At 40.5% G+C, this 22,984-nt stretch overlaps 1 long non-coding RNA gene across 2 annotated transcripts in view; it reads left to right on the plus strand.

Moving 5' to 3' along the window:
• The first annotated feature begins 249 nt into the window (after positions 1-249).
• The window catches only part of LOC126457417 (uncharacterized), a 62,493-nt gene continuing 39,758 nt past the window's right edge, over positions 250-22,984 (plus strand). For both annotated transcript variants that reach the window (XR_007585469.1, XR_007585468.1), the window contains exons 1-3: positions 250-341; positions 17,505-17,570; positions 20,809-20,936. This is a non-coding gene — a long non-coding RNA (uncharacterized LOC126457417). The remainder of the gene's footprint in view (positions 342-17,504; positions 17,571-20,808; positions 20,937-22,984) is intronic.

Raw genomic sequence — 22,984 nt, forward strand, 5'->3', positions numbered from 1 at the left:
GAAAAGCGGTGATCCACCGGAGCAAGTTAGTATATAGGGAAAGCCCCGAGAATACCAGCACTGTGGGGGGGAAAAGGACAGTATACAGCAGCTACGGGAGACCTTCGCTCTCGCTGGGCCCCAGCGATCTCCCAGCGTACAGCAAGACCAACGGCATTGACGTGTAAGCACGTGATTGGCGTAGAGAATGCGGCGATGGAGGGGTAGCGGGGGGAGGGAGTTGCATCAGCGCCGAGGCCTTAAAACAGGTTCGCCGAAAGGCAAGTGCGCAGTTGGGCGCCGGGCTGTGACGCCGGCAGGCTGCCGGCGCCCCGGCGCGACGGGCTGTGGAAGCGTGGCAGGTGAGCAACCATTGATCACTGTGCTGCAGGCCGCGGTAGTTTCCAGCCGTTTCCTCACATCTGCGAGCGCGCTTTACTCGCTGCAGATCTTAATTTGCTATTTCCAATCAGTTGGCACGGAATATTCCTGCATTACAAATATTTTCGAACTTCTGTCGATTGTTGTCAGCTCTTCGTAATTTTCTAGCAGATTAGAACTGTGTCCGGAATCGGATTCGATTACGAAACATTTACCCTTCACGGGCAGATGCTCCACCGACTGTGCTATCCAGCCACCACTCAGACCTTCCCTCACACTTTTACTTAACCAGTACCTCTCTCCTAAATTCCAACTTCGCACAACTTCACTCTCGAAATGCATAGCTTGTGGGTTCGAGTCCAGGTCCGGCACACAGTTTTAATCTGCTCCAAGTTTCATACCAGCGAACACTCCGCTGCAGAGTGAAAATTCATTCTAGCTCTCAAGTGCCCCTAGACTGTCAGTAATATTGGGCTGTAATATTGTGTTGTACAACATATTGACGGTTGGCTCTAGACAACAGAGTAATATTGCACAAAATGCTTGTTAAGTCTCGGGGATGTAGAAGTGGCGGATATGGATACCAGCTGTTGTTTGGCCCTTGAGCCGACTTTGCGCTTGCGAAATAAATAAATAAGTAAATAAAAAATGAAAATAAAAGATTGGAAGCGAAGATGGCTGAAAGAGAGGTATCAGAGGAAAGGAAGACTGACACGTGAAATTGTACTAAGGGGCCTTGGGCATAAGCGTACTAAATAACCATCGGAGCTATCAGAGGATGACGCTCGCTCATTTGACGTACTTCTGCAATTAGTTTAATCTGTAATTAAGAACAAAGACACTCATTTGCGAGGGGTTGTTCCTGTAACTCAGGGTCTTGAAGTTACCTTACTTATGTGGCAGCAGGAAATTCTTTCAAAGACCTAAACTTCGGAAGTGCAGTTTCACCACCAGTCAAGCCTGTTACGTAAAGGGCACAGCTACCATATTAGGTAGTTAGTTACATGCTACACAGGTAATTTGAACGATTCTTTTAGCGAAATTATGTGGAACGAGTCAGTTTACAGGATACGTACAGCAGTTTTTAAGTTCAAAATGGCTCTGAGCACTATGGGACTCAACTGCTGTGGTCATAAGTCCCCTAGAACTTAGAACTACTTAAACCTAACTAACCTAAGGACAGCACACAACACCCAGCCATCACGAGGCAGAGAAAATCCCTGACCCCGCCGGGAATCGAACCCGGGAACCCGTGCGTGGGAAGCGAGAACGCTACCGCACGACCACGAGATGCGGGCGCAGTTTTTAAGTACAAATCCATTCATTGAGTAGGAGTTGTCCAGGAGAGATGGTCTTAGCTTACATTTAAAACCTGCCATCCACCTGCCAAACTGAGAAAATGATCAGAGTTTTTCGTTGCTGCGTACTGAACTTCCGTCTCAGCCACTGAGAACTTTAATAGTGGATAATAACGGGTATTTTTTTCCTGTGGCGTTGTGGATCTGAGCGTTATTGTTCTTCTCAAACTGAGTTGGATTTCTTTGTGATGAATTTCATTAGTGAATATGTGACGGTGCAGTTAGAATGCCTAGCTTCTTGAAGAGGTATCAGCGTGACGACCGCCAGTGAATGCCACATATTATTCTTACATCTCATTTTTGTGATATCAGTACTTCCTTTCTAAGTAGAGAGTTACCTCAGAATATCTTTCTATAAGACATTATGAAGTGGAAATATGCAAAAAATATGTCTTGAGGTAGATTCGTTTATTTCAAGACTAGCAATTATGCGAAGAGCAAATGTAGCTGGAATATATTGTTTGAGAATGTCAGTAATACGCTTCTCTCAGTACAAGTTTTCGTCAATGTGTACAGCAAAAAATTTGGAACATTCTACCATGTTTACTGACTCCCGTTTATATGCTACTAATCGTTGGTATTACTGTATGCGTGTGTGGAAATAAATGTAGTGTGCTTTCTCAGAATTCAGGGAGAGTCCATTCTCAGAGAACCACGTAATAATTTTTTGAAAAGTATCACTGACGTTCTCTTCTGTGGCTTTCTCTCTTATGGGACTTATTTTACTACTAGTATCGTCTCGTTGTTCAATGGTAAGTGGAAGGGCATTGTCTTACGTAAGGAATAGAAAGCTTGAAGCTTTAGATAGGACTTCTTACCCGCGCAAAAAGTTCATGACATCAAAAATACCGACGTGTTGGCTGCACTAGTTCGTTGGTTCCATTTCTGCTTTTCGTTCCGCTTCCCATAATTAGTTCCCAACGAATTTATCTTCTTTACTATTTGTAGCTTTTCTGTTTCCAGATTTTTTTTTGAGTCATCAGTCTTCTGACTAGTTCGACGCTGCTCGGAGTTTTACCAACTACAGCTCCCGCTAGTAATGTGGAAGTTATTCTCCGATGTCTTAACAGGTGTCCTATCATTCTGCCCCTTTTTCTTGTCAATGTTTTCCATATATTCGTTTCCTCGCCTATCCTGCGGGGGACCACCTCATTCCTTAACTTATCAGTCCACCTAAATTTCAACATTCTTCTGTAGCACCAGATCTCAAATGCTTCTATTATCTTTTGTTCAGGTTTTCCCACAATCTGTCTTTCAGTACCGTAAGTAAATTCTAAAAAATTTCGTCCTCAAACTAAAATCTATCTTTGATTCTAGTATAGACCTCTTTTGGCCAGGAATGCCCTTTTTGCCACTGCTAGTCTGCTTTTTATGTCCTCCTTGCGTCGTACGTCGTTGATTATTTTTCTGCCTAGGTAGCAGAACTCCTTAACTTCATGCATTTTGTGATCACCATTCCAGATGTTTCTTGCCATTCTAATTTCTACTACTTCTCATTACTTTCGTCTTTCTTCGGTTTACTCTCAATCCATACTTAAGTATTCATCAGACTCTTCATTCCATTCAACAGGTTCTGTAATTCTTCTTCACTTTCGCTGAACACAGGAATATCAACAGTAAAACTTATAATTGATATCCTTTAACCTTGAATTTTAATCCCACTGTTGAATCTTTTTTTTATTTCCATCATTGCTTCTTCGATCTGTAGACTGAATACTGGTGGCGTAAGACTACATCCCTGTCTTACACTCTTTTTAATCCGAGCACTTCGTTTTGGTCTTCCACTTTCATTGTTCCCTCTTTGTTCTTGTACAGATTGTATATTATCCATCTTTCCCTATAGGTTACCCCTATTTTCTCAGAATTTCGAACATCTAGCATCTTCAGTCTTGCTTCTGTTACCAAAAGCAACATCAGAACTGTCACTCTGGTGCCTTTACCTTTTCTAAAGCCAAACTGATCGTCATATAACAGATCCTCAATTTTCTTTCCCACTCCTCTGTATATTGTTCTTGTCAGCAACTTGGCTGCAGGAGCTGTTGTTCGATAATTCTCGCACTTGTTGGCTCTTGCAATTTTCAGAATTATGTGGGAGATTTTTCGGAAAGTATGATGGTATATCGGCAGTGTCATAAATTCTATACACCAACGTGAACTGTCATTTTGTTGGCAGATTATTTTTCCCATATTTCAACAACGGCTAATAGTAGTGCTTAGTTTTGTTATGACGGCTACTACACTTGTTTGGTTTTACACACTATGAGGCTGGCAAAGCCATATAAACGTCCAATAATTCGCAAATCAATGTGCGTTCTATAGACTTCAAAGCCATTTGCACAATGCACTTTACAGAACACAACGTATCGCGCAAAATAAACAGTTCGGCATGCATTCATGCGAGACTGAGCTGAAAAAAATTAGTTAGAGAATGTACAAGGCACTGTTGGTTCAGATTGTCCCATTCCTCAACTGCGATTCGGCGTATATCCCTCAGAGAGGTTGGTGGGTCACGTCGTCCATAAACAGGCCTTTTGTATCCATCCCAGGCATGTGCGATAGGATTCATACCTGGAGAACATGCTGGCCACTCTCGTCGAGTGATGTCGTTATCCTGAAGGAAGTCATTCACAAGATTTGCGCGATGGGAGCGCGCATTGTCGTACATGAAGACGAATGCCTCGCCGATATGCTGCCGATATGGTTGCACTATCTGTTTAAGTATCGTACAGACGTTACAGCGCCTTCCATGACCACCAGTGGCGTACGTCGGCCCCCCATAATGCCACCCCAAAACAGCAAGGAACCTCCACCTTGCTGCACTCGCTGGACAGTTTGTCTCCAAACACGTCTCCGACGATTGTCTGGTTGAAGGCATATGCGAAACTCATCGGTGAAGAGAACGTGATGCCAATCCTGAGTGGTTCATACGACATATTGTTGGACCCATCTGTCCCGCACTGCATGGTACCGTGGTTGCAAAGATGGATCTCGCCATGGGCGTCTGGAGTGAAGTTGCGCATCATGCAGCCTTCTGCGCACAGTTTGAGTCGTAACACGTCGTCCTGTGGCTGCACAAAAAGCATTATTCAACATGGTGGCATTGCTGTCATGGTTCCTCTGAGCCATAATCCGTAGGAAGCGGTCATCCACTGCAGTAGTAGCCTTTGGGTGGCCTGAGCGAGGCATGTCATCGACAGTTCCTGTCTCTCTGTATCTTCTACATGCCCGATCAACATAGCTTTGGTTCACCCCTAGACGCCTGGACACTTCCCTTTGTGAGAGCCCTTCCTGGCACAAAGTAACAATGCGGACGCAATCGAACTGCGGCATTGACCGTCGAGGCATGGTTGAACTACAGACAACACAAGCCGTCTACCTCCTTCCTGGTGGAATGACAGGAACTGATCGGCTGTCGGAACCCCTCCGTCTAATAGGCGCTGCTCATGCATGGTTGTTTACATCTTTGGGCGGGTTTAGTGACATCTCTGAGTAGCCAAAGGGACTGTGTCTGTGATACAAATCCACAGTTAACGTCTGTCTTCAGGAGTTCTGGGAACCGGGGTGATGCAAAAGTTTTTTTCGTGTGCGTATTACAGAAATTAAGTTCAACTCATGACAGTTTTAGTTCATATTTAAGAAAATGGGATGCAGAAATTTACTTTAGCATTGAATTCGCGTGCTGTATTCAGCATCCTCACGTCACACAAATACTGTCATAACCAGTTTCGACTCCATAGTAAGTTATCATAAAGTGTTGTGCTTACAAAGAAAGAAAAAGGGAAATAATCAAGGTGACGAGTTACTGCGAAACAGGTTCAGGTGTGTGTAAATGTGTTTGGATTTTAGTTCAAATGGCTCTAAGCACCATGGGACTTATCATCAGAGCTCAGCAGTCCCCTAGACTTAGAACTACTTAAACCTAGCCGGCCGCGGTGGTCTAGCGGTTCTAGGCGCTCAGTCCGAAACCGCGCGACTGCTACGGTCGCAGGTTCGAATCCTGCCTCGGGCATGGATGGTGTGTTGTCCTTAGGTTAGTTAGGTTTAAGTAGTTCTAAGTTCTAGGGGACTGATGACCACAGATGTTAAGTCCAATAGTGCTCAGAGCCATTTGAACCATTTTTACTTAAACCTAACTAACCTAAGGACGTCACATACATCCATGACCGAGGCAGGATTCGAACCTGCGACCGTAGCAGCAGCGCGGTTCCGGACTGAAGCGCCTAGAACCGCACGGTCACAGCGGCCGGCTTTGGGTGTTAATTTGATTTGTGATATCATTTACTAGTATTTGTTTTTAAATAGAACATCTTTGGATGACGTACTAAGAATTTTAATCTGCTCATGATAACTATGCACGTGACCTTAGAAACGCGATAAAGGAATTTCCTTGCAGCACATTCACTTTGTTTCCCATAGGCCTTGACTGTGAAAGTAGCAGCAGTGTGTTCGAGAAATATGAATAGGGACACGTCATGTTCATGGGAGGGAATCAACTTGTGTGTTCCTCAGGGTTCTGGTTCTAACTTGGTCCCATTACTATTTATCCCCTATGTTTGTGATGCGGCATTTTATTTGAATCGCACGCAGAAGTAATCCTTTTTTTCTATGATAAAATCGTTATTGCCAAACCTAAACGAAGAAGTATTCTCATGGAAAATAGTTAACGGTGTTTCTGTTAAAGTTATTAACCATTTGTAGAAGTGAACTACATTTAAACTTTGAAAAAAGTAGGGACACAGCTCATTCAGTTTTGTACTGTCATAGTTACCCAATGTCCTGTTAATGTAGTGTACCAATAAAAAGTAACAGACAAGAAATAAGTACTAAGTTCTTAGGTGCGCTTATTCATGAATACGTGAACTGGGGAAAAAAAAGTGAGAAGAGTAGCTATCGCGTTTAGCTTTAGCAGTTTTTGTCGTGAACGTAATTGCCATTTTTGTGGGATATAGAAATCCTTAAATTAACATGTTTAGCATATTTCCGTTCGCTGATGTGCAACTTCTGTATCTGTACTCCGCAAGACACCTTGTATGTGTTGTATCATTTTCACTTTTTCCCTTTCGTGTTCCAGTCGTGAATAGTAAGAGGAAACAAAAATTCCTGGTCAAGCTTCCTTGTGAGCTTGAATCTCTCAAATTTTTACCTTCTCTGTCTTTTCGCAAGATTTGTATAGGAAGAAGATATATATTTGTTCTCCTCTAGGAATGTGCTCTCTCGGAGTTAAGCCTTGATGCAATGCCTCTCTTGCAAATCCTTTTAACTCGCAGGGTGTGTTCTCTCAGACCGCGCTAGAATTTTCGCTCACCATGGTCAGTTCTGGCGGAATATTTCTATATCACTCTACCCTCCTTAAACCGCCAACCGTACAATGTTTTACTGTCGGTTGTATTATCACCTTCTTAGTGTGTTTGTTGTTGATTCGTGTCGACACGCGTTGGGGTTTCCTATACCTTGCGTCGTAAACTATGTATGTTTTCTTCAACATATGAATTTGTTGGTCGGTGGACGGGGAAAGATGTCAGGGATAAAGAACAAGAAATAGACGAAAGATACGACGATTTTGCGATAACCAGTTATCATAATTCTGCTGCCAAACAAGAGTATCGTTCAGAGGAAGAACTTCAGAACCATGGCGATAGGCACCATACTGTATCTCCAAAAAATAGTGTGTGGTAAGTGGTAGTAAAACGAAATGTAAATTCTAGAACAGACTGTCAGTTTAGCAGAGTTTCTTTTTGTAACTGTTGAGTGCAGTTTTTATGTACAAGTTTAAACCCTAGAATTTCATTCTGTGCGAAAATTTACTTGCTACAGAGATAACATAATTTTTCAGAATGTCGATTCATTTATATAACAGTTCATTTGTGTGTGATGTTTCAACATTCTCAAAAATATTTTTTGTCATAAAAAGTCAAATAACCCAGGCCTTATTCAGTGCAATAAAATCAACAGTGATCAAAAAAATGGTTCAAATGGCTCTGAGCACTATGGGACTTAACATCTTAGGTCATCAGTCCCCTAGAACTTAGAACTAATTAAACCTAACTAACCTAAGGACATCACACACATCCATGTCCGAGGCAGGATTCGAACCTGCGACCGTAACAGTCCCGCGGTTCCAGACTGCAGCGCCAGAACCGCACGGCCACCACGACCGGCACAACAGTGATCAGTTAAACAACATTTAAATAATAGTAAAAATAAATTTTGCATAATTTAAGTTAAAATTGTGAAATAAAATCCCAGTTGAAACAACGTAAGTGTCGCAGAGACTGCTTCTCGTAGTGTATGTTAAAGGAAACTCACCTCGTAAGTTAACGGGTATGGAGTTCGATTTGGATGAACATCTCCATAACTCACTCGCGCTTTCAAGCCAACCTGTGGCTGTTCCACTTAAAGCGGTCCTCACACTTACTCCTAAGACATTTAGTGGTGTGACTGCTTCCGGAGCTTGCTCGGTAGTTGTGTAGTCGTACTGTACCAATACGTTACATTTGTTTGTGTTGACGATCAACTGCCAGTCCCTGCACCAGGTGTCGAGTCTGCAGGTCTGCCTGCATATCGCTACGAGTTCGTAGCTCTGTAAACAACATAATTATCTACGTACTGCCACAGAGGGCTCCCGATGTTCTTCGGTAGGGGTGATTTTTTTTTTTTTTTTTTTTTTTTTTCTTTATTGTATTTCAATTCCCCATCGGGGCGGGCTGGCAGCAGCATATGCGCTGCTCTTCAGCCGAAAGACATAGAACAAAACAATAGAAGACATTTAAAAACAGCAAAGGAGAGAAGAAGGCGAACATAGATATAAAAAGGGAGAACATCATGGAAGGCAATATACAAAAAACGGGGTGACTGTAAAATGGAGATAAAAAACTGTTTAAAAGTAGCACACACAAAAAGCCACACACTGCGACGATTAAAAGAACACAAGGCACAGTAAGACTGGAGCATAAAGGTGTTGACGGATGGCATAGCACACAGCGTAACACTGACGGCGAACCTCAAGGCAGTACACAATTAAAATCACACCTCTTGATGCACACGAGAAACAGCACGAAACACAACACTGACGTGGCACATTGATGATGAGCAATACAGAGGATCTGCCAGGTTCAAGGAGATGAGGGAGACCTGAAGAAGGGAGGGAGGGGAAGAGATGGGGGAGGGGAATGGGGGGCGCTCGGAAGAGGGCCAGGTAGGGAGGGATGTGGGGAGGAGAGAGGCAAGTATGGGGTGCAGGGTCTCAGGGGAGGGGGGGATGGAGGAAAATCCGCTCTGGGAGAAGGAAGAAAGAGGAGAAGGGGGCCCTGGGGAGGGGGGGGGGGGGAACAAGGCCGGGTTATAGTTGGAAGGAAGGGTATATGTCACGGCGAAGTTCGTCATCCGGGAGGGGGAGGCGTTGGAAATTGCCCTGATGAAGGAGATGGAGGGTGTGGAGGTGGAGAGAGGGAGGGATATAGCGATAGAGGCGCGGCAACGGGCGGGGGGTGGAGAGGAAGGAGGAAACCAGAGGGTGGGGGGGATCAAGCCTGCGAACAATGTAAAGGATGCGGAGATGTTGGAGGAACAAGAGGAGGTGGGGGAAGGGGATCAGTTCATACAGGAGCCGTGTGGGGGAAGGAAGGCGGATACGGAAGGCAAGGCGGAGCGCATGGCGTTCAAGGATTTGGAGAGCCTTGTAAAAGCGGGTGGGGGCGGTAGGGGTGACTAGTAATAGTCGAGTTGCGTGATTTGTGACGGTACCTCTGACGGGAACAAAAATCAGAACCACAGATTTTGGTATTTGGTGAAATAGAAATTTTGCTGCGGTTGAAGCAATGTAAAATAAATGTCATATCCACATTTTAAAATCCTCGGAAAGGCGTTAAAATAACATTTTAAAAAATCTAAATTTCAAAAATACACGTGGAAGGTCACAGTACCAGAACCTAATTTTTTACAAATTGAGCAGTGAATAGTCCTAAACACTTCTATGGCGTACGCTCAAAGTGGCTTTTACATGTGAAGATATCTCTGTGTTAAGAACTATTTGCTAGGAACTCTTCAATCTAATCACAAAACTGGCCCGTTATTCCGTGCCGTTTGTTCATTAGACCACGCTCCGAAATTGTTTGAACGCCTACTGGCAATCAGGCAACACGGATGGAACAATTCCTCAGTATTGGTGGCGTTCACACACGTATACCTTCCAGATATTTGCTTAAGCAGTTGGGAATTTAAACCACAGCTTCACAGTACATTTATTCTATGACAAAATTTGTTGTCAGTATGTTGTTGTCGTGATCTTCAGTCAGAAGACTGATTTGATGTAACTCTCCAAGTTATTCAGTCTTGCTTCTTGAACACAGTCAAGAGACGGTTTTAAAACGATCGTTGTTTCTAAGCATAGGAATCCGTTATGTAGTGGAATACAGTGAAACATTTTTGCTCGTAGTAATTTGATCTCCTCCTCTTCCTCCTTAAAAGTTCACTTTCATCCATAAGGAAATCGTACTCCTTCTTTATTGAAACCTAGAACTTTGCACGCGAATTCGCCGGCGCGCGCTTATGTCATTTGTATTTTCATACTCACGCACACATACTCAGCCATAGACACACCCACCCACCCACCCGCGCACCCACATTTCATCCATAACTGTAGCGAATTTTCGAACATTTTGACATATCTCCCCCTTCAGCCGCCCCCCCCCCCCCTCCCCCATGCATCTCGAGTATGGGTAGTAGCGGTATCTTATCTCCCACAATATTTTTTATGCTGATAATGAGTCCTATATATATATAAAATTTTGTTGAAATTGCTCCAGATGTTCCTAAGACATGCCTTCATGTCACTCCTACCAAATACAAATTTAAAAAAAATACAAATGTTTTATTCCACTGTTGAGCATATTTACATGCAGTTGGTGTTGTCAGTGTTAAAATAATAATAATAACAATAATAATAATATAAATTTCGACATGACAAATGTGATTAACTGTATTATAACAATCCAAGATGGATATAATCCATATTTGTGCAAATGTCAATAACAACAAGAAGTTTCCTAATAGATCACTTAGAAGATAAATGAACTGCATAGTTAAGTGAATGACAAATAAATAATCAAATAGATGTTTAACAATAAATACATGAAACAGTAATAGAATAGTTGCACAGTGGGCGTATACATAGTTTGCAGTTAATCTATAGTTCATTCTCATAAGGAAAATGGGTCATTTGTCACATACTCAAGGAACTATTGAGCAGAGTAATTTATTTTACTTTTGATCCACTTCAAAACACTGGTTTTAAATTTGATTAACGGCAACTGTGTAGGCATTTTCAGGTAATTTGCTGAAGTAGACAGGACCAAGATGTGTTGTTGCAAGCTTAGCATATGGCATATTAATTGTATGTCCACTCCTTATGTTACGGTCATGAACTGTTCCTCTTAAGTTAAATTTACTCAGATTCTCTTTAATGAAGACAAGGCAGTTGTAAATATACAGGCCAGCCACTGTCATTATATTTAGTTTCTTAAAATAATCTCGAAATGATTCATACGGGCTAAGTTCTGCTATGCACCTTATGGCTTTCTTTTGCCATTTAAACACTAATTTTGAGCCTATGGAACTGCCCCATAATAGTATTCCATAACTCAGGTGTGAATGGAATAATGCAACATATGCATATAACAGAAGTTCCTTATGAACACTGCTCCTCAGCTTGTACAGCAGATACATGGCACATGCCAGTTTGCCACATATCTTCCCTTGTGGGTATCCTAGCTGAGCTCTTGATCTATATGAAATCCTAATAATTATACTGTTTTGTTGTTATCACTGGGAGCATTCAGATTGAATACAATAGCTTCAGTTTTACTAGCATTCTTCTGTAGTACATTTGCCTCAAACCAAGTAGTGCACCTCTCCATTGCCACTGCCATGCTGTGTTGCACATTTTCACGATTGGTATTACATGTGATGAGTGATGTGTCATCAGCATATAGCACTGCATCACATGATACAACTGCAAGTAAATCATTTATATAAATAATGAAAATGAAAGGTCCAAGAACAGATCCTTGAGGTACACCCTTTACAACTGGTAGACATTCTGATATTTGATTATTTACCTTAACTTACTGTTTTCTATTGTCCAAGTATGACTGCATTAGGCGTAGGGCATTCTATCTCACTCCATAGTTGTAGAGATTTTTGTTTGTAGATTCATTTGTTCCTGCGAATGGTTATTATTTTATCCCATTTTATTAAATTCAGTTTACTTATCAACTTGTTTAGCTTTTGTTCTTTAATTGGTCTTATGACTTTTCTACAGTCTGTGGAAGTTTCAGTTGCTTTACTGTTAAATAGTTTGTCTGAGCCATAGTCTCTCATGATCTGAAATGCCTAGTTTGATTGTGTTGAATTCTGTTTTGGTTAGATGAAAATTACAAATTACGTTATCTAGACATGCTTCCTGTTGTGTGGGTTTGTCATTTATGCAACTGAACTTAAGGGAGCTTAATGTATTTACCAAGTGATCAACCTTTATATTCTTAAACCTAATGTCTCTATTGATATCACCAAATATTAGTATTCTGTAACTTTTGCATTTGAGTAGCAAGGGTAATGACTAACAGGGGATACTGAACACGTACAGAGAAATATTATGGCTTTGTTTGAGTTGCCAGAGAGTGTGACAAAGATACTGAAAGAACTGAACTGCCACTCTTGAAGATAAAGGTAGACTATCTCAAAACAACTTGCTTACAAAGTTTCAAGAACTGGCTTTAAGTGAGGACTAAGAATATACTGATGATACTCCGAGGAGTGTAGGGGACGATGTGGGGGACCCGCATTGCCTACTAGGCAAGGTCCTAGGAGATGGATTACCATTGCCTTCCTCCGACTGTAATGACGATGAATGATGATGATGAAGAAGACACAAGTAATCCCTTAAATATCTCTCCCATACAGATTGTGAGGGCAGCATGCGCAGGGGCATTGAAATAGCCGTTCTTTCTGCAGTCCATATGTGAATGGAGCGGTAAAAGACCCTAATAACTACACCTTGTATAGTGTACTTTTGCACAATTGGACGTATCCCCTGCCATGCACTTCACAGTGGTTTGCAGAGTGTTCATGTCGATCTAGATGATTACCAAGTTTGATTGAAATCAGTTAAGAGGTTTAGTAGGAGATGTAGAACATACATACATTCAATGATTTTCGTAAATACATAAATTTTGAAGCTACTGATAAACTTTCTTCACCAAGCTGACTAAGGCTGTGTTCACAGTGGCACTGACAGTGGTAGTCAGATACTGTTGCCCGATAACATCGTCCGACAGCGTGGTCATCATATGTCTGATCTCCTTCACCAGTTTTTGGCAGGGTCAAGGAATTTAGGTTTCATCTACCCTTGCCCTCACAATCTGTATGGGAGAGATATTTAGGGGATTATTTGTGTCTTCTTCATCATCACTGGGCAGGCATCGTAAAAAACAGCATCATTCTACGGGTTTTGTAAGAGCAGCTGATTATGATGGGATGATGAATTCCTCCTCCTTCTATCCAATGTTATTGTGATCCTCAGTTCGAAGACTCTTCACGCAGGTTTATCCTGTGCAAGCCTCTTTATCTCAGCATAACTACTGTAACCTACATCACTTGAGACTGCTTATTGTAACAAAGCTTTGGTCACACTCTTCATTGTTTTTCACCACCTCCACACACAATTCCCTACATTACAAAATAAACTATATGTTGATGCTTCAAGATATATCCTACCTTATCCCTTCTTCTAGTTAAGTTTCATCATAAAAATCTTTTCTATCCAGTTGTATTCAATACATCTATGTCAGTTCCCCATTTAATCTTCAGCATTCTTCTGCGGTAGTGTCTACCACATTTCAAAGGCCTCTATCGCCTTCTTGTCTGTACTGTTCTGTGCCATTGTTTCACTTAATATGAGATTACATGCCCACCAAATATTTTCTGAAAATGAGCTGCTGAAAATAATAGGAGAGTTTTGCTGTTTGAGTAGCCAAATAACTGATGATTGCAGAGCGGCAACAAAAGTGTTTTGAAAAGTGAACTATTTGCAGTTTTAAAAATGACTGAAGTTTTAAAAACGAAATTTTAAAAATGTAAAATGCAGACTTACAATAGCATGAACAGATTTTTGAAAAAAATTAATACTTTAAAATCTAATACTAATCCAGGTTAATACTTAAATTTACATTAGATGTTTAAAAAATTCGCTTTTCAGTAAAGCCTTTCTTGCTATTCCAACTCTACATTTTATATCCTCCTTACCTCTACCATGTTTAGTTATTTATCTCCGCAAATAGTGAAACTGAAACTCACCTGCTATTTTCAGTGTCTCATTTCCTAATAAAATTATCCCAGATTGTATGATTTAATTTGGCTGCATTCAGTTAACTTTTTTATGTTGTTGTTCATATTGTAATCTCTTTTCAATGAACTTTCCATTCCATTCAACTGGTCTTCCAAGTCTTTTGCTGTTTCTGACATGTTGCTCAAGCTACAGATTGAAAAAGCTGTTCAAGGTGCAGATTGAACAGATTGTGGGATAGGCTGCAACACCCTCAACTCTTTCCTCAACTACTGGGTCCCTTCCATATCTTTTGAGTCATTTAATGGCTGTCTGGTTGCTGTGTAAGTTATATCAATCATCCATTACTGTCATTTGCACTATAGGGTGGTATGGCTGGCACATTGCATATATAGGTTTGAGAAAGTAGGTGGCAAAGCAGACATGTGCAAACACGTTGTGCAAGAAAGGAATATGAAATAGAACGACCATGATCATCACTCGCATGCACTGTCAGCCTCATGGTAAACAATGAACTACTGAATGCAAATCTTGTGTCAGATTCTGTCCTGAATTAAGACAACTCATTTCACCCAGAGAGTATTCTTTGTGTTGTGAGTGCATCCTAAAACAGTCCTCAAATAAATATGTAGCATTCTGTAGCACAGGTTTTCAGTAGGAATCCACTAGAGATGAAGGCTGTTAGCGACAAACCGTGGATTTGCAAACCGGTGCTATTCATCACAAGAACAGCTGACTTTGGCCTCAGTCTCTATGGGCTGGTAATTGACAAAAGGTTTAACCCCAGGTTTCCATATGGTTAGTTTCAAATCAGTATAATGAATCAAAACACACTGGTCATATAAATGGGAATCAGACTAACAGAGAAAATCTTCCTCTATGCAGCTGAGTGTGTCCTATTTGGAATCTTCCAGAGACATTATTCTGCCGACAGTTCTCAGGAATCAGAGTGGTTTACCTCAGTTAGACATAATGAGTTGGGCTGTTCCTAGATTTCTGAAATCATTCCAGGCAAATGCTGGGATTATTTCTACCGATATGCCATGACTGATACCTTCCTATTCCTTGCCCATTATTATTCTAAACTGAAGTAAATTTCATCGATTAATGTATATTATTGTTTCTTCTACTATTATGTCCACCCCCGGTAGCTGAGTGGTCAGTGCGATAGAATGTCAATCCTAAGGGCCTGGGTTTGATGCCCAGCTGGGTCAGAGATTTTCTTCGCTCAGGGACTGGGTGTTGTGTTGTGCTAATCATCATCATTTCATCCCCAATGACGCACAATTCGCTGAAGTGGTATCAAATCGAAACACTTTCACCTGGCGAACGTCTACCCAACAGGAGGCCCTAATCACACGACATTTACATTTTTTTTGCTACTATTATTGTCTTTGTCAGTATTATTTTCATTATATTTTTTGTAGGCAAATATTTTAGATATATAAAGATCTTGTGCCAGGCAGTGAGGCATATTTAACATCAACCAAAGTAAAATAAAAATGGTTATCATCTTACATAGTCTTCATTACAAATATTATTAACACAGACCTAACATTGTGTGTTATATTTCTCATGTCAGACCAAAATATTTTCTATTCCTAGTATGGTTTCCTGATGAAGAAGCTAATCTAATTCTTCTATGATGATTACCAAATTCTGCTAGACACATTTTGCTCTCAACTCATTAAGGCATGACGGAAATAACACTTGTGTGCGTTACAAGTATAACGTGACAGCTTCTGCCGCAATGGTAACCTGCTGTGTAGTTCTGACAGCGTGTCATCACTACCCACAGCGTTTCTAGGAATACAGAGTATGATACTTGACCAAAAACATTAAGATGGTGTATGTTACAGCTAAAATTTCGATGTCAGAAATGAGTTACAGGCATTTAGTTAAGATCCTGTCAAGTATACAGAGTATAGAATCTAGATAATTACTTCACATACTGCATCAAATGAGGTGGAATAGTGATAGAAAAATATAGATGATATGAATAGTGTCTCACATAAGGATATTTGACACTTGGATGTCATAGGAATGCTCACATTACCAGTTGTTTACTACCAACATAGAACAATTCTTAGATGGCTTAGTAGCTGGAAACCAAAGATTCTGTGGATGTCTCGTTTAGTGTAATGCCATAATTGTTTTCATCTATATCTACACAGCTGCTGTACACTCGGGTTTTGGGATTGAAGTTAAAGAAGGGACAGTATGCACTGTCATATTTTTGTGTGAATTGGCTGCTGGAGGAATAATGGCCAGTGTCTCCACCTCTTAGCGGTTAAATTTTACAAAATTCTTTTTAACTGAGAGCCTACGAAAATAAATTTTATGTTTCTGAGACTGATGGTTTAGGCTAGGCACTGGTTGGGCAAATAATTTTGAACCTGCTCTTTCACTCCATTAGGGGTTGAATCTTAAGAAAAAAAAATCTTATTGAGAGCCTACATCAAACAAGTAATGTTCCCTCCAACTGCCATGTTTGTGATGACTGAGACTGCGGTGATAAGACTGTCAGTCTGTTTCTCCTTCACATAAGTAGACATACACTGCAAGGCACTGTAGAGTCCATGATAGGTGCTCTGTATCAGTGGTAGCCATGCCCGGTACATTTCCATTACCATACAGGGAAAGGGAGAAGTGACTAGGTGCATGTGTCTATTCTCACAATTTTTGGTCTGTTTTTCTCATAACTCCTAGGTGAGATACACAGTATTCTCAGTAATGTTGTTGCACAGCTCACTGGCCTGCCTCCTTAGCTGAGAGATCAGCATGTCAGACTCTCATGCAATGGGCCCGGGTTTGATTCCTAACAGGGACAGAGATTTCTTCCGAATGGAGACTGTGTGTTGTTCTCATCATTGCAGGTCATCCTATATGGTATCAGTTAGACTTGCAATTTGGCAACTGAACTTCCCCAGGTGGGGACTCCCGGCCATCAGTGCCATACAATTGCTTCATTTCCCAGGTCACCTCAGATTCAGCTTCTTTTAGATTTATACCTGCAGGGCTTCACGACTACTATGCCACCATTCCTCCAGCGCTTCCCATCTGAACTTCCTGAGCGTATGTGTCACATTGTTCTAAGGGGCCACATGGACCTGTTACAGCAAATATTTGAAAGCAGCACTTTACCAAAATTCTATCAACTAATATGAATCTTCTATTCACCTTCACTGTTAATGATTTCAGTTAATTGTATTTCACAATCACTTCATAATGCCAGCATTTTCTTCAAAGATCTCAAGAAGTTTATCTTCAACCCTGTGACCTGTCATCATTGATCCCTTCTGTAACTCAAATTTAAAGAGAACTGCTTCTCAGAACAGTGAGTATGGACAAAGCCTATAGTGATATAAATAGAAGAACAAAGTCTTGCTTACATTTGTACTTCAGTTTCATTTGGGTAAATAATTATTAAACTTTTCTTTTTTCAGGGACATGATGGGGAGGCTGCAACAACCACCTTCAGCAGCTCTCCGACACCAACACCGTTGTCATGGGTTAGTACATTCCACACAGTATGCTTGGTTCTTGCATTTGTGACAGTATTCCTGCTTAATATGGCTGTGCAGTGTGTTTATGTTTTTATTTTCGTGTATTTCTTACAATGAATCAACTAACTCATTGCCACAAGCAGATAAATGTGAAAGAATAAATATTTCATATATTTTTAGTAGTATATCTGCTATTGCTAACCACTGTTGAACATTGCATGTTTTGCATGTGGTAGAGAGTTAAATGCCTCTAATTCAAGAGCAGATGGATTCTTTGTTGCAGATTTCTTTGGAATGAAACCCTTGCAGGAAGTATTATGCATAAAGAGGACAGTCCCTTACTTCTCAAGTGGGTAGAGATTTACGTGTCTACAAATACACTCAGCAAGCCACCTTTCAAAGCATGACGAATGTATCAAAATAAAATATTCGACAAATGCAATCAAAAATGCAAAGTATGACGGTTGTTCAAAAAGTAAAGAACAATCAGTTGTAAAATGGATATCACAGAGAAAATTGAAACGGTTTTGTTTGCAACAGTTAGCTACACCTTCTAGCTACTCCTCTAAATAGTCGCCACTCTGTCTTTGACATCTTTTGTAGCTTTGTACCAATTTTCCAATACACTTGTGATTAAAGCAGCCTCCTGTGCTTCCTGACAATTTTCTATGCAGAACTGCATCTCATTGTCTGTGCCAAAATGTTGTTTTCATAGCCAGCAGTTTATTTTAGCAGAGATGAAAATCAGAGGGAGCCAAGTCCAGGCTGTATAGTGGATGATAAACACCACTTCCTATTGAAAATGCTGCAGCAACATCCTCATTGCCCTTGGAGTGTGTAGCTGAGAACTGTAATGAAGAGGGAAATGGATGGCAGTTAAGTTACCTGGGGTTGCATGAAATCAGGCGAAATCTCACAGCAGGCATCCATATGTGGCAGGAGATACTATTTTGTAGGCTTTGTTATGCACTCACTGTGTACTCAGAACTGAGAAGAGTGACATGATGCTATCTACGGACACACTAGAGACACTGTCGAACACATCTGTGCAAAGTTTTGTCAGATTTTCACTTTGGTTTTCATTTCGCAACCGATAGTAAAACCTTAGTAACTTTTTTATTTGCTGACAAATGGAAACAACTGCTGTTTTCTTCTTTTTAATGGAGTACTGCACCATTTCAGTGGCATTCGATAAGATTTGAAGGAGTGCAATGATGTAGTGCTTGCCAACGTGTGGAATGAAGCTTTCTGGAGAACTTACATGGTTGAATACACAGATACTGATGGTATCAGGTAGTGGACAGGAGTGGCAAACATTGGGTACCTGGGGTAGCAGATCTCAAACTCGTTACTTTTTTGTTCATTCCATATATAAACACAAAAACATAAACGAAGGTAAGTGACATGCCAGCATGAATGTAGAAATATGGAAGGTGTAGATAACAAGCATTAAGTAATACATGTGCTATATTTAAACAAATAAAAAAATGGTCTGTATTGTATTTTGTGTGAGATGTGATTTTAAGAAAGTGTTGCTAAAACCTGTGTTAGGACTATACAGAGAGGACTATAGAAATGTCAAGCATGCTTAACTGTGTGCAGAGTCTTCGAAGGAAGTATTACCATCCTGTATGCGCACTTACCTACTGGAAACAATAACTGCACTATTAAATAAAATGGATGCTGACTTAATTTTACCAGTAGCCTTACCGTACTAAAGGACTACCCAAAGCATTGCTCAATTTCCATGATATTTCAAAGTTAAAAGAAGATATTCTGAATTGTGAACAGAAACATTTTGTACAGTAGAGCACAATCTCTTTGTTCGACCATGCAACATGTTTACAGCGATCTGTTGTTAAAGTTTTATGATTCTTACACCACTGAATTCTAATTCCTCTGGCTTAACAACACATTTACTCACTGTATTTCTGCCACAGATGTTTTGTTCACACAATTGCTATCATAATATTTTGGTTGACCCTGTTTTCTAGGTCCATTTCAAACTGAGCAATTGGTTTGGTGACAGCAATGTTTTAATTCAAAGCAGGAGTTCTCTTTGATGTCATCCTGTGCCTGTTGATAAGTTGAGTTTTTCTTCCACTACTGTGTTTAGCAAACAAATTTTTCCCACTGTGTGAGTGTGCTGATGCAACAATAGATACAGCAGCTGTAGTTATCCCTAGCAGGTTTGCTACTGGTATCAGGGACTTAAGCATTTAGTGACAATGACAATTGTTCCTCTTTTGAAGACTATAAAATCTGGCATTGTGATACACACACTTTGAAGCACAAGAACAATGATAAAGGTACTGGGGGCTCACAAAATTTTTATGGCTAGCAAAATGCTACTGATTTGGAGATAAGGCAGAAAAACAATTTGCATGAAGCAGGTGTCCATGCGTTATTTTGTCCAGTCTCTCTAATATATCAGACTCCTGTTGGATCTACAATGCAGAATAATAGCTTTGCAGTCAGTTATTTTCCATCTGAAATTGTTGCCCATTGTAAAGATTTGATATTGATACAAAACCAGACTGACAAATCTGAATATCTGGACAGGGCTCTGATAGACAGTGTACCCAAAATTGCAGCCAGTATCTCAACGACAGTGTCACATCACGCATTATTGTTCCCAATGAGGACTAAATCTTCTGTAGATAAATATTTCAGAAAGCCTCTCATGTTTTGATTCTTGTGCATAAGAGCAAAATAAGACCCTAATCACTACTTCCTAAGAAGACCAAGAGAAAAGTCAGTGGATATTGCAGAGGTGTTGCTAGTCCAAGAAATATTTCACCAGCCGCACTAGCAGCAGTTTAAGGCAGCATAGCTAGCTAAGGGATTGGGTCTGTTCCTTGCTGCCTCAAATGTAAAACAGGATCAGAGAACTGGCAATCACAGGTGACTGCTACACTGCCAGCAGTGAGGGCATGACTGCAGGATGTAGAATGTCTCTGATGGTCCTGGTGTGCCCACAGCTTCGTAGATGTCTGAATGTGGCACCAAAGTTACCTTGCCGTAATGACCCCAAGATCTTATTGACTCATTATAGAATGTTGAGAATGTTATTTGATTTTGTTTATTAAGCAATTATCCTTTTTTGGGGGAAGAGAGGACACTATTGTAATTGCACTGTTTATCATTCATTATTTATTGATGCTGCACTTATACTGAGGATTTTATTGTCACCTTCCACAGTTTTAGTTGATATTGGCTTGTAATAATGTTATATTTGTTGCAGGTCACCGCATCAGCTGAGACTCTGCACTATGTTCCCATTGGAGCTGTTGACCATCTTACCAGCCCAGAGAGTAGTAATGAGAGCCACTGCTGAAGAGCATCTGGTCATCAGTAGTCATTCTGTTGAAGGTAGCCTGAAACAGGGATATATGAGATTTTTTATGCGATGTTTGTTAGTCTGTATGTTTTCCAGTATCTAACCAATTGATCGGCTTGGTTGGAGTTCGTGTGCCAACACACACACACACACACACACACACACACACACACACGCATACACACACACACACACACACACACACACACACACACACTCCAAAACACTGCTCATAAAACCTGGTAAAAACCACCATATGACTCACTAAAATCATGTACTAAAGTGAAATCCTAATTTTGGTGACACACACACACACACACACACACACACACACAGGTACAGTGCAGGTTCACAAATGTTTTGCTGATACTGGCAGGTAAGCTGTACTTGGGAGGGGCCATAAGCAAACCAGATTAGTGGACAGCTAGAGCTACAAGGATGTGAGCAAAGTAGTGGGAATACTTGAGAATGTTACACACTTGTGGGATCACGTCTTGTTTTCTCTCAGATGCTCAAAGAAATATTTGTACTGTACTTTATGAAGCACCTTAGTCAGTTGCCAAGTGAGAGGAGTAGGAGCAGACCACCATACCAGTTGACTAATAAGAAGTTTGCCAGTGACAGTGAATGTGCTGAAATTGTCTAATTCTTGAGGCCAGCTCTGTATATGGACACTGCTGCATTTTTTTCATCAAAACTTCTACTTTAGAGGCAATGTATGCACTGTTTTTATATGCCCAGTGTTCTAATAAAACACCTTAGGCTTCATGTCAGTTTGCTTCGATACCCAAGGTTGCAGTAGCATCCATATTGTTCATTAGTACAGAAGCAAAGATGTCATAACCTCTGCTAGTATGAGAACATAATCATTTGAGCACCATTTCAGTTATTCTTCTCTTTTGCAGCAGTAGATCGCAGATACGTTACTCCAGATACCTAGGGCAAGGTTCAACATTTAGTACAAGTTCATGTTGAGTTAGACAGAGTCACTGGAAATTGAATAAAATAGAGGGAAAGTTCCACATTCTGGCCCCAGATGGGCTAATTGGGCTTGATCAAGTGCTGTGTCATACTCTGCCAATGACTTATTCAGATGCTTTATGGAGAGGCATATGGTCATCACAGCCCTCTTCTGGCCCTCGAGACTGCAACTAATAAGTCGAGTAGCTCCTCAGTTGACATCACGTGGTTGAGTCCACACTGTACCAGTCCTTCCACCAAAAAAAAACTCTGTGGAAATACCAGGAATCAAATCTGGGTCCCACACAACGTGGTCAGCAGAGTTGGACAAATGTAATAATAATAATAATAATAATAATAATAATAATAATAATAATGAAGAGGTTAAAAAAAAAAAACAACCAACAAGTTGCAAACCAAAGGTTTATGTAGCCCATGATCTGGCTTTCGATATTTATAAAACTATCTTCTTCAGAAGGAGTGAGCCCTAAAAATGTATATAAACAGTTACAAACTATTTTTACATAAATAACAAATATTAATAATAGAAAAATATTTGTGAGGTAATCATACTCACTTGTTACATCACAAGGTGCTAAATTACATCAGCTGAAGCTGAGCAGCTGTTGTCGTATATAAAAACCAGAAACATATGTATGATACATATGATATGAAAACCAGAAACATCACATGCCATGGCTTTAATGTAAGTATGCCAGAGGCAAAGGCCAACTGTTGAAAGATACAGGCTCAAGTGATAAGGAAAATTAGGATACAGAGGGCACGAAATACAAGCACGTAAGAATTGCGTCTTGATTGCCTTAAGTAACAGCAGTTTACATTACAGTAGAATGAACAATTCATCTACAAGGCTGCTACTAATGCAATAAATTTTACAGGTATATATTACATATAAGATTTTTAATATGTTTGCTGACAGAGTAATACTGTATGTAAATTCAGCATGCAGAAGCTAAAGTTCTATTTACAAAGGACCATTGTTGCAAATACATGGGGAAAGAAGATAAAAATGAGCTAAAACATTGTCACTAAAAAGGGAAACTTTCACTTAACACTACGGTAGCTTAAGTGATTAGGAAACATTGGAATGCAGTGGGTG

The sequence above is a fragment of the Schistocerca serialis genome, chromosome 2 (assembly GCF_023864345.2).
Source record: "Schistocerca serialis cubense isolate TAMUIC-IGC-003099 chromosome 2, iqSchSeri2.2, whole genome shotgun sequence".
In the NCBI taxonomy this organism is placed as follows: domain Eukaryota; kingdom Metazoa; phylum Arthropoda; class Insecta; order Orthoptera; family Acrididae; genus Schistocerca; species Schistocerca serialis.